This window comes from Manacus vitellinus, unplaced genomic scaffold (genome assembly GCF_001715985.3).
Source record: "Manacus vitellinus isolate BGI_N305 unplaced genomic scaffold, ASM171598v3 scaffold_4_pilon, whole genome shotgun sequence".
NCBI lineage: Eukaryota > Metazoa > Chordata > Aves > Passeriformes > Pipridae > Manacus > Manacus vitellinus.
The window spans coordinates 23,581,264-23,593,265 of record NW_021940604.1 but is presented as its reverse complement, the minus strand read 5'-3'; positions in this window follow the sequence as shown (position 1 = coordinate 23,593,265).

Sequence of the window (12,002 nt, the reverse complement as noted above, 5' to 3'; positions counted from 1 at the left end):
GAAGGTAAGCAACAATGTGGACTCTCTGATGGCTAGGATCATGCATGTGCTGCAGCTTCCATCGGATCTGGGGTGGTTCCTCACAGCAACTCTTTTGACAAAGTCAGTGAGAGCCTAACTCCTCAAATCTCTCAGTCAGGCAAGGTTGGAATTGGTCAATATATTCAAATATTACCTGGGCCAAGAGGAAGAAAGGGCTGGTTTCCAGGAGGAGTCTAATTTCCTGTTTTCTCAATTTATTTTTATTAAAAAGGCAAATTTACCTTAGGCTGCAGGGCTTTTATTCCACCAGTGTGCTATTCCTGGGAAGAAAACACAAAACTACTCTGGAAAACAAGGCTTCTAGTAAGTTCACTGTTTTGTTGCCTGGGTGAGGAAGATGAGGTGCCATATGAAGAAGACAGCAAACCAGAAAGGATGCTCTCTCTCTTCCTCACCACCTGCTTATCCCTCTACACTATACACCTGACCTGCAAGAAGCACATTGGAGGACTTGGGAAAGATACATACAGAATGACACAATTCCTTCTAGGTGCTGCATGATTTCATTTTTAGATACCTTTGTTTATCACAACGGGTATATGGCAGTAGCACAGTTCCTACCTCGCTGATGCAAAGAATTGCAGGCTGCAATGCACCCTGAGGGCTTCTTGGTGCTTGCAAAACCATCATTCACTTTTCTATGTGAACCTGTTTGTTCAAGTCACCAGCTTCTCAGTGGGAAGCCAACCACGAGGTTGGAGTATCTCTTAATCTCCTCTCATTCCTGCCCGTCACTGTTGGGTAGGATCCCCACGAGTCCTCTCCCTGCCGGGCGGGCAACACTTCAGTTTCTAAATTCAAGTGCAAAGTCTTCCACCTTTCCCTCCTGCTGGCACTTCTCTCTCTCTCTCTTAGGGAACAGTATCTCACAGCAAAGATTCTCTCTGTCTTAATCCATATTTGTTATTAAGTAAATAGAGTATTTTGTAATTCCAGTAACGTAATGAAGACCTTTCTGACATATAAGGCTACATTTAAGTCTTTTTAAAGGTATACAAACAGATTTCTACCAGATGACTTTGAAAGTACAGGACTTCTGGATGCTCATTATCCCTCTGTGAGTTTATACAAAGGTTCTATGTCTTCAAGTTTATTTGACTTATGGCTGCATTTTCTATCTTGGTTTTAGAACAGTTTTGTATCTTTTATTTAGGAAGTTATAGTACAAAAGTCCCTTGCTAAGTTTCAATTTGCAAAAAGAAACCAGATGGCATAGTTAAATCAGAGCCTGGCAAGGGGCTTTTTATTTGATCTGTAACTGAGAAGAACGATAAATAGTTAAATATAAACAAAACCTAAATATATTTTTAAAAATTCTAATCCTAAATATTGTATCCAAATGTCAAAAAGTGTTGGTGAAGGAATTATACAAATCAGACAATATGTCAATTTTCAATAGCTTGTTGAATATTAGAGAAGTTTCAAAAGTTGGAAAGAGTCCTAATATTGTGCCAAGACTTCCTAAGGAAGTTAAAATAAATAAATACTGCATCAGTTGGGTAAAAATCCTAGTCAATATAACCGACAACCTGAAAGGAGAGACAGTTACTAGAATTTAAAAGTACATGAGACAACTAATGCCAGTAATACAAATATGCGGAAAATCAATTTTGCCCAATAAATTTGATGACTTTTTGTGACATTACAATTTTGGCTGTTAAATTAATAGCACTGATATAATAACTTCAGTTATATGTAAGCTATTTTAGTATACTAAATATATAAAAAATTGTAGGAAAAAAGGCTCAATACTGAACACCAGATTGAAATTACAAGCACAGGTTCTATAAGCAAGATATAAAAACTAAAGAGGGGGGTTTCTAACAGTTTCATAAAGATATTAATTCTGCAACATTTTTAGCCATGAAATGGAGGTGTAAAAACTGATACTGACCCAAGTATGCAAGTAACCTGAAGAATAGAGAAGGGGAGCAACTGGGGGGGACAGGGCACAAGAAGAGAGACATTTCGAAAACTGAATGTTAAGATACAAAAGACTTGAAGCCAAACGTCTAGAAACAGAGTCTACAGGCCAGACTCATAGCCTGAAAGCCTCTCTTCCAGGAAAGAGCAGCTTTGATAAGAAATTGGGTATCACCTGGGATCATCATCTGAGCTGGATCTCCAGTACAACCAGATGAAAGAGGCAGCACAATCCCACGCTGACCAATGGAAGAAGGAGTATGGAGCAGTATCAAAGATGGTATTTTGCCTCTGTGTTTTAATGCGTTGTGAGTGCTATTAGAGAACCTTGACTAAGGTTCCACAGTTGTGGAAGAGGTTAATAGAAGTTAACACAACCAAAGAAATGGAAAATATGCTTTAAACACAGATATCCATATCCAGAGTTCTGTATCTTTATCAAGTCCCAGCTTGTTACATATTTATATCATGTGTATTCGTCTGTAAATACCAGCCATACAGAACAAGACTAGAGGTACTGAGCCATTTGGTGTAACAGGCAGGAACCCAAGGGCAGAGAAAATAAAAAGGTGTAAGGTTTCAATTGTACAGGCTGTTAGATACTGGAGTAAGCTCTCAGGTTTTCTGGTAGCTTCTCTTTAACTCAAAGTTTTTCTAAATACTTAGTTATAATATTTTGACTCAAAATGGGTATTAAAGAAGGTAGAGGGTTGATAGTAGCAGGAAGATCAGAGTAGATGAATGCAAAGGGGTTTTGCAATTTGATAAATATTTCACTTTCTGTAGAAGGATCCACTTCTTTTTAAGCCATTGGCTCTAGAAATACCTCCAGCCCTAATCCTAAAAACTTGCTTTCATCTCCCTACTTCCCTGTGAGCCTCTCTGCCTCTGAGGTGGGTGCCAGCAGAGGAGTCTGTTACTGCTGGGCTCCAGACTGGCTGGATGCATCAGTCCAATCAAAGGAACCAACAAAAGAGAGTGACATTTTTTTATATTTAATTGTACAGCTTTTCTATTTCATAATGTTTGGTTGTTTGGGTTTTTCTTCCCCCCAAAGAGTTGACCACACAGATTGCAAAACATTCTGTATCGTGCTCTGGGCTCTCATTGTGAATTGCCCATCACTAGTCTTGGATTCACAGCACTCACCATATGTACCTCATCCCATTAAAAAGACCAAAGGGTCATCCACTGGACTTGACATCCTAGATGCAGCCCATGTATAATGCACACAGCAAGAAGCTTTTCACTGAGATTTTGACAGAAAATATTTTCTTTCTCTCCTCACACACACATAAAAAAGAAATTAAACTCTCCAGAACTATGCTTGCAGTCTTATTAAATTGTTTAATTGGGTTTTAAAAAACTAACTACTGTCAGTCTCCTAGCTCTGTGATCAGTAACATATCTAAATCCTCTTAGGAACTTTGTGAATTTATTAATCTTCCTAAGAAGGTATACCAAGCTGATTAAATGACAGTTGAAGTGTTCCGTGAAAAACATAGCAATAAGCCAAAAAATCTCTGAAAAATTATGATATGTATATACTCACATACTCAGACTCCTAGAGAAGAGAGCTAATTCTGGTACACTGAATATCTTAGGAGATTATTTCTCTCTAAAGGTCCTTTTCCATCACAGTATTCTTGTTTAACTAGTTAAGATAAAACCTATCAGTCATGGAAGAGCAAAATGGAAACAGCTTCATTAAGACGAACACCCTGATAGTTCCCCTCTTTCTGAAAGTTAAATTCTCTTGGAAAATTAATCACAGCAAATCTGGCAGAACTAATTTTAAAATGTGATAACATGAGAGATGCTCTGCTTCTAGCCTGGAGTGAGATGAGATCAGTATGTTAAATTACGTCTACATAAAACCATACAGAAGAATTTGTGTAGGCAACATTTATTCCTGTTTGGGAGAGTAATTGCAATTTAGGGAGCAAGGAAGAGAGATTTTGGTAAAAATATCACTGGTTAAAATTAATGACTGAAAAAAACTGCACAGAACTCATTCATTGCCCCCAGAAGTCTGGTATCAGTTGTATTCATTTTAAATCTTCTGAAAAAACAAACAAACAAAAAACCAGAACTGTGAAACATGAGCCAGCAAACACATTAAGAAAAATTCCCCAGACTGTGATGCTGATTTTAATTCTTTAAATAAGTCTTCCTGTATCCAAAAGGAAAATAATCAAAGCTACAGAGGTTTTGGAAAAAATTACAAAATTAATCATGAATCCTTAAATACTGTTTCGTAAACATCCACCTAATACAAATTTTATTTTAATACACACAAACAGACAAAGAGTACACAAATGCACTATTTGGGCTTTCAAATCATCAAGAAGAAACTAATCTCTTGTGTTGTTTCTTTGTTGGGAGTGGAAAGAGTAAGCAGACTCATTATTATGTTTTTCCCTACTGCAGCCTTACTCACATTTATTAACTATTAATTGAGCACAAGTGGCATTAAGCAGCAGAAATGCCAGCAAAAAGTAACTGAAATTGTTGTAGAAAGCAGTGGTGTTCAGGCTTCCAGGAATTTCTCTTATATCAATGGCCCAAATATTTTGATGCTTTAACCTCTTCCCAACTTTGATGCCTGGGAAAAATTTCCAAGCTCCCTGTTTAACTCACATTTCCTCCTTGAATCCAAGTTCTTCCAACGAATCCGAGACTATGCAATGATCTGTGTCCCCCTGGCAGCTAACAAATCAATTACACAGAATAAAACTACCTGGGCTGTGAATCCAGGTCTGTGCCAAGTGCAATTTTGTGAAGGTGAGGGAGCTGCTGCCTTATAGCTTAGACCAGATTGAGTCAGTACCAACAGGGGCAAAAATTCACTTAAGACAGCAGAACACCATAACATTACGCAATATGTACACTGCACTAGTACAACAGGAGACCCTTATACAAGTTATACACAGGAGATCCTAAAAGGATGCTAGCAATGATTTATAGTTATACAGGCAAAGTCAAGGACTTGAGAGTTTTTATGTGCTGCCAACAGATCTTGTCATCAGATAGTCATTCTGTTAGTTAGCTATATTTGCTCTTTTCAGATCATTGTTACTTATATTGGTCATTACATGGGTACAAAAAGTTTAAATGGAAGTCAATACAGGAAAGCAGAATTTCACGAGTCCTCTGCTGTTGGTGATCTGCTACAAAACAATGGAGACAGTGAAGGAAGGTGGCAACAGTTATTCTTCCTTCACTAACTCAGGGGAAGAAGACAATTAAATTTCATAAAATACTTTTTCTCTAAAGGCCTGATATTTTCAGTAATAACGTTCATTAAAACCCAGTCCCTCTCTGGTTTCTAACAAGCAATCCAACACACCACTTCTCTCATGAGGACCATGCCAAGATGACTATCCCTGCCTGTGCCATGAGTGCAGCATTTCCACAGTCTAGAGCCAGCTGTGCCAACAGCCTTCAGCTGACAAAATCCCTATCAAGGGTTTCATGGCTCTGACTTAGAAAAGTAAGTCCATATATGCCATGTAGTAGTCCATGTGCAAGATATTTCTAGCTGATTTTGCACCCCAGAAGGCTTTAGAGGAGCTAAGCAAACCAAAACACAGGTGGGAAAAGTGAGCTACCAGACATCACCTGCTGACTTTGCAAGAGATTTTTCTTAGGGAAATTTTCTTTAAAAGGAAAGGCAGCTTTGTTTTGAGAGGAAGTTGTAATGTAAACAGTGTCTTTAGAAGATATATTTGCTCTTTTTTTTTAGCAGCCATCAAAATCGGAACAGTTTAATTTTTGATTCCTTTTGATTGCTTTCATATTTTTTTTCAGGATAAATAGAATTGTTTTTCTTTTATTCTAGTCAATTTTGTGACAAATACTATGTTTGGGAACCCTTAGAATCTCTCCCAAGAGGAATAATCCAGCTCCTGCCTAGATCTAGTCATTACTAAACAGTACAGCTTTCAGCATAGGCACAGGGGAGATGAAAGTTTGAAAAAAATGTTAGGTACTCATGGTCTCAAGCTTCCTTTTGGGTTAACTGATGATACCTCTACTTTTGCAACACAAACCTTCCCTTGGAACCAACTGGATGTAAAGACAACACAGAGGACACTATGTTCAATCATATATCTTCTAAAAAGAAAAGAAATAAAATAGTGGCACTAAAGTAACATGAATTTCTGTGCTCACTGAAGTCAATTAGAGCACTGGCTTTTATTTTGGTGATGAATAATGGCACAAAACAGTGCTCATATCCCTGGCCTTTCCTTTGAGGAAGAATGCTGAAACAGGAAGGAGATAAGCAGTGTATGGGCTGAAATCCAAGGCAGGCAGGACAGCGGGAGACCAGGGTTATCACTCTCAGATGAACAAAGCTTTCCAACCCCACATGAAGAAAATCAATACAGGAGGAAAGGCAGGGTGAGGCAGAGCATGCTGAGTAAAATTTAATCCATTCAACAGTTACAAAGACCTAAATACACACTGTATTTATCCAGGCCCTGTCTTTCAGCCTAAAAACCCTTCAAAGCAGTGAGGGCTGCGCTGGGAAGAAGTGCAGCAGCAGGCTGTGTTACATTTATAGCAGATTTTCCAAAAATCTCCATGCCATCTGGGAAAATGCTTGGGGCCCTTTTCACTAGTGATGCCCATAGATGTTTATGGTTTCCTAGCACCATATCTAGCTGCATGTTCATGGACAAAACCTAGACATGATGCCACAGGAAAAGCTTTCTTGTGGAATAGCTTAGTACTTTGGTGTTTGCAGCCTGCTTGAAATAGCTCGAAGGGAAAAAAAAAACATTTCTTTGCTTTATAAAATGCAGCTGCTCCAGGGCTGGGAGCAATAGTTACTGCTCTCATGAGAGCAGATACCACAGTAAGACCTGGTAGCTTATTTTTGAAAAGATATTGATAAAATACAGGTAGTTCAGTGAAAAGCAACAAAAAATTGTGTAATGCCCTGGAGATGCTGATTTACCAGGAGAAAAAAAAAAAAAAAAGAAAACTAAGAAAAAAATCTCAAGAGCATGTGAGCAAGAACTGATAACACTCTATAAATATTTGAGAAAGGAAAAAATATGGTATAGTTAGGAAAACATGAAGGAAGGGAAATAGTGACTAGTAAGTCCATACTAATACCCAGCACTTAAGCTTGGATAGCTTGTGAAATAATTCCATAGCTTCCTTATGATGGGTCATACAAACTTTCTTCAAAACCTAGAAGTGTCTCAAGATTTTCCAATGGACATGAAGAGCTCATAAACATCCTAAGGTGAGAGGCTGTCCTTTTACATACTTTTCTTATCTAAATCCCCACAAACATAGCTGATCTTTATCTCAAAGCCTAAGGGCACTGCTTATAGTGTCATGCTTGTTAGATATACCCTCTTCATACCAGCTTCGGCCTCTTGAAGAGTCTGAAAAGTCTGTCACATTTCTATCCAGCCTAATACCACTTTGATTGCCATGATAATATTATTGTATCTGCATATTATTGTATCTGGGGATTTTGGGCCTGCCTTTCTGTCAAAGTTATATTGATTCTCTGCTATATTTTAATCTTGTTATGACTCAAATGGAGAAGCGAAAGGGAACAAAACAACCTTTTTCAACACTTAGGTCCTAGTTGGGGAAGGAAGATTATTTACATGCACACAAACACACAAGCACGCAGCTCTGACTTACTGCTGTTGGCATTTTCCTAACATTTGATCATCTGGTTGCTAAGCACACTGCTACATTACCACTTGACATTTACATTTTATTTTCAGTTTATTGCTAAAGGTAGGAAATGAAGCACTCTCCTACTCTCTTAAATTATATTCATCTTGCTAATAATACTGCTAAAAGCTCCATTCCATTTCATTTAATGAACTTAGAATACCTGGTAAACATTCAGATACCGCCAAGTAAACCTATTGTCTTTCCCGCCTGAAGAAGCAGGACCTGCAGAGAGCATTTCTCATTAGAGAGGAGGGTTACTAACGAAATCCTGGCTCTTGTAGTCTGGGTGGAAACTCACTGGAGCCTTCCAGAAGAGTTAAAAACATAGAGCAAACCAAACCCACAAGAGCTTTGAGATGCAACAGCAAAAAGTTGAGCTCCTATAATCTAAAATAAATGGTAGGGTGTTGTGCAACCGAAGAAACTAAAGCAGAAGTCACCATGCATTTTCTCTGCCATCAGTCAGCAGGACAGTAAGTAGCAGAAGCAATTTAATGCAATGTACTCCTGAACATCTGACTGTGAGGCTGGCCTTCCCTGCACAGGAAAGGTTAAGAAAGGCTGTTTATCAGAAGGATGAAAGACCAGAACTAAATTTTGCCAAACTCATCATCTTTGGAAGATTTTGACTCGCTGGTGGCTGTACTATAAATCACTTAACAGCTGAACCATGTACGTCTCCTGTGCCAGAGGAAAACATGTGAAATGAGAGCTTTATCTAATGCATAAATAAGTGGCTAGGGAGACTAGCTCAGGTTCAGATGTCTAACTTCCAGACTCCCTAGTTAGGCATCCCACTCCTCAGGGCCCATCTAGAGAAGTAGTGAGTGTCTCCAACTCTCACTGGTTGCAGTGGCAACTATAATTTCCACTGCTATCAGTGAGAAAAATAATATAGTCTGATAAATGTCTCAGAAATAAAGCTGGGATCTTACTTTCCTTCCCAAGCAGACCAGGGCAACGGCAAGGATAAATCTTCTGCTCCAGGAAACTCCAGCTGTAATGGGCAACTAAGGACAGGACATAAGCGTATGTCCATTTGTAAGGTAACATGGAGGCTCTAGCTCTTCCCCATGTTTGAATGGGAAACAGGCAGCAGGGGCAAGCCAAGGATGGCCAAAACTTCTGTAGCTCACTGCTGGCCTGGCAGAGGTGAGCAGACAGCTGTGGCAGCCTGTGGGGTGGGTGCAGGAGACTGGGAGGCAGTCCTGGTGGGGTTCATGCCTTCTTCCTAACACAGAGGAGGAGATGTAGGAGGAGGTTCAGTTTGGGACAGAACTGGAAATTGTTTTGTAGAATAATGAGTTTGCCTGTCCTCTGTTTCCCTGTAGTCTCTCTACACTGATCTACCCAAATCAGCACCCAACTTCTCAACCCCCCTTTTTATCCCTCCCACAAACCCTCACAGTCCTGCATGTCCCAAAGTGCCTGACCACAGCCTGGACCCATCCTTGCCTACTCCACCTCTCTCCCCTGAGACTCCAGTTCTCAAAGGTCTGACTCTCATCCTGTTTCCACAGGCAAGCCCCAGCCTAGGTGCAGCTGGGGTAGGCAGGGAAAGCTCAGGAGCAACTCTCTTTCTTGCAGATAAACAAGTTACCACCTGCCAGCTGCTCCGCCGTGACACATGCAGCAGCCCACACACAGGTTCTTCTTTCTGCAAAGGAAAAACGTAGCTTACCCCTCCACATGAAAATAAACCATTGGGAAAAAGCCTACAGGTGGAGCGCACTCCTGTCACAGCTGGGACACAGCATTGCATCTGTGTTGTAGGAACTGGAGCATGAGGAATTGCTGCATCACATGTGGTCCCTTGAACGTCAAGGAGTGACCAGTGCAGAGGAGAGATGTTTAGTGCAGGAGAACTGGGAGCACTAGGTGAAAACAACAGCACAGAGACAAGGATTTCTCTGAGTGGGTGGAATATTCTGGAAGAAAATACTCACTTATTTTCCAAAGTAATTGGTGTTGTCCTGAAGAACAATTCATTTTTCTGGTAAAAAAAGTCACTTCTATTCAGTGTTAGCATGCCTTGCTGACAACCCAGCTTTACAATGTACAAACAGCTTAAGTTGTGAAGAGCAACGTAGAAAAGTTGAGCAACAGGTCCATGTTTGGTACCATGGCAGAGCTGAGCCATTGCCAACAGCATGGTGAGTGAAGAAGTCTCTCAGATACCTCTTGGATATACACATCACCCTCTGGGTTTGGCCCATAGCACCTAGAGGGACACAGCATTCACAGGTTTCAGCAGGTAAAGCTGCAGATCACTCTAAATTTAAGTGTTGCAGTGATCTCAGAATTGTCACATCATTTCTCCTGCCTGCACTGTGTAGTGCACAAACACAACATGAGGCATTCATGTAAGCTCTGTGCTGTGCAGAGCAGTAGGCACAATTCAGTACCTCCTGATCATGAAGAGGTCCTGGAGCCATTCTGATTTTCCCTGTAGCTCATGTGGATTATAACTATAGCTTAATAAGCAATTTTAAAATAGTTTATTAAAAGAATAAACATTCCATCAGTTACTAAACTGCCAGAAGCTTCTGTATGCTTATAAATGAGGCAATATTAGGATCTCTAATTTTCTCTCCTATAATTTTAACAGAAAGAAAACATTTTGCTAGACAGTAGATTAATTTTCCTTTTTTATTATATGAAGCAGTTCCATTGTTTGGGAAGGGATAGTAGTCAATCAGCTGCAGTTTCTGTCTGTATGCAGATGCCTAGTAATACTTGAATGTACAATTCTGATTATTTATGAGCTAGTTGTCGAATATGTGTTGCAGTCAATTCTCACAAATACTAGGCTTTAAGAAAAAAAAATAGCATAAGGTTCCAATCCTAGTGTGTATAAATAACATTATCTTTGCCTATGTGAAAAGCAGATACTTGCAAATTTTCTATCAAAAGGAAGACACTAAATATGCACAGTCCAGATTTTTTCTATCCCATGTGGCCTGAAACACAAATTGCAAATATGACAGAGATTTCCATCCTTCATCCTTTCCATCTAAGGCTTTCTAAATATCTCTTAATTATATGACACTCCTCGAACTGTTAGATCTCAGGGGAAAGAGGCTTTGTTCATTATTTTTCTATATTTCTGCCTAATTAAATCTGCATGCCAGAGGAATCCCTGCACTTTGCAGCTTCAGTAAAGTCAATGGCAAAAATCAAATTAAATCCACAAAGACCTGTGAAGAAGCTGTACCCGTGTCACAGATACCCAAGGGCTTCAACACAGTCGTGTGGTTCCTCATTCTTGTCAAGGGGTGGCACTGGCCAGGCCCACGCAGACTGCAGTTTGCTAAGTGAAGCAGGTGTACTGATTCCTGCAACAGTAGCCAACTTTTCTCCAGTAAATGTTTAATCTAAGAAGAATGTACAATAGCAGGTACAGAAAACCTCCCCTACACTCCCGTAAATTTCATCAGTCCAATTACCACACTGAAAAGGCAGCATGGCACTGGGCTGTACCTTACAGGCAATTCACTCACCCATGCTGAAGAGACACAATTTAGACATATGAAAAGGGAGTGTATCTAGCACCTGTTTGAAGAAAGAAAATAACAAATAATTAGAGAGAAAGTGAAACTTCACTGAAGCGAGGAAGTAAGTTTAGCTCCACATATACTGACTCCTGAGGCAAAAGGTTTCTAATTAAAAATATTGTCGTGGGAATGCATTGCCAGCCACCAGCCAGAGGGAGGAGAGTCCCTGTGTGTTCAGTGGGCTCTCATCAGTCTCTAGTCTTCCCTCACCACATCCCAAAATAATCAAGGGTGGTGGGTGTGGGGCTCCTGGGAGCCGAGCTCCAGCACACGCACAAGATCAACAGTCAAATGGAAATCAGAATCACTTTTGCCCAGTGGTTGCCCATAAGCAACTTGGAAACTAATGTTTTTCTTAATTAAGGTCTCATTTCAGTTGCAAGGTTGCATTTTCCATATGGAAATATTTTACATTTATATCAGAGGAACATGAGGGTGCACTATGGGAGGGTATAGTTTCCTTCATTTCCATACTGTCTCCATCTCAAGGACAGAAACATACTGTGTGAGTATCACGCCCCAGCAGTTGGGTCTATCATGTACCATCTAGCAGCTTTAACCAGACCATGACAGAGTTGTGGTCAGGTGTGGTACAAATATAAATGAGTTCAAGCATTCCTGGGATGCCCTAAACAGTGACTCCAGAACAGAAGCAGTTTTTAACCCTTATTTCACCTAATTCAGATAGGCAGAATTAGGTCTGAGCAGCAGGAACATAGTTGGCAGAAGCTGAGTAAATATACAGAGGTTTTGAATTATCCTTGGTTTTGCTTT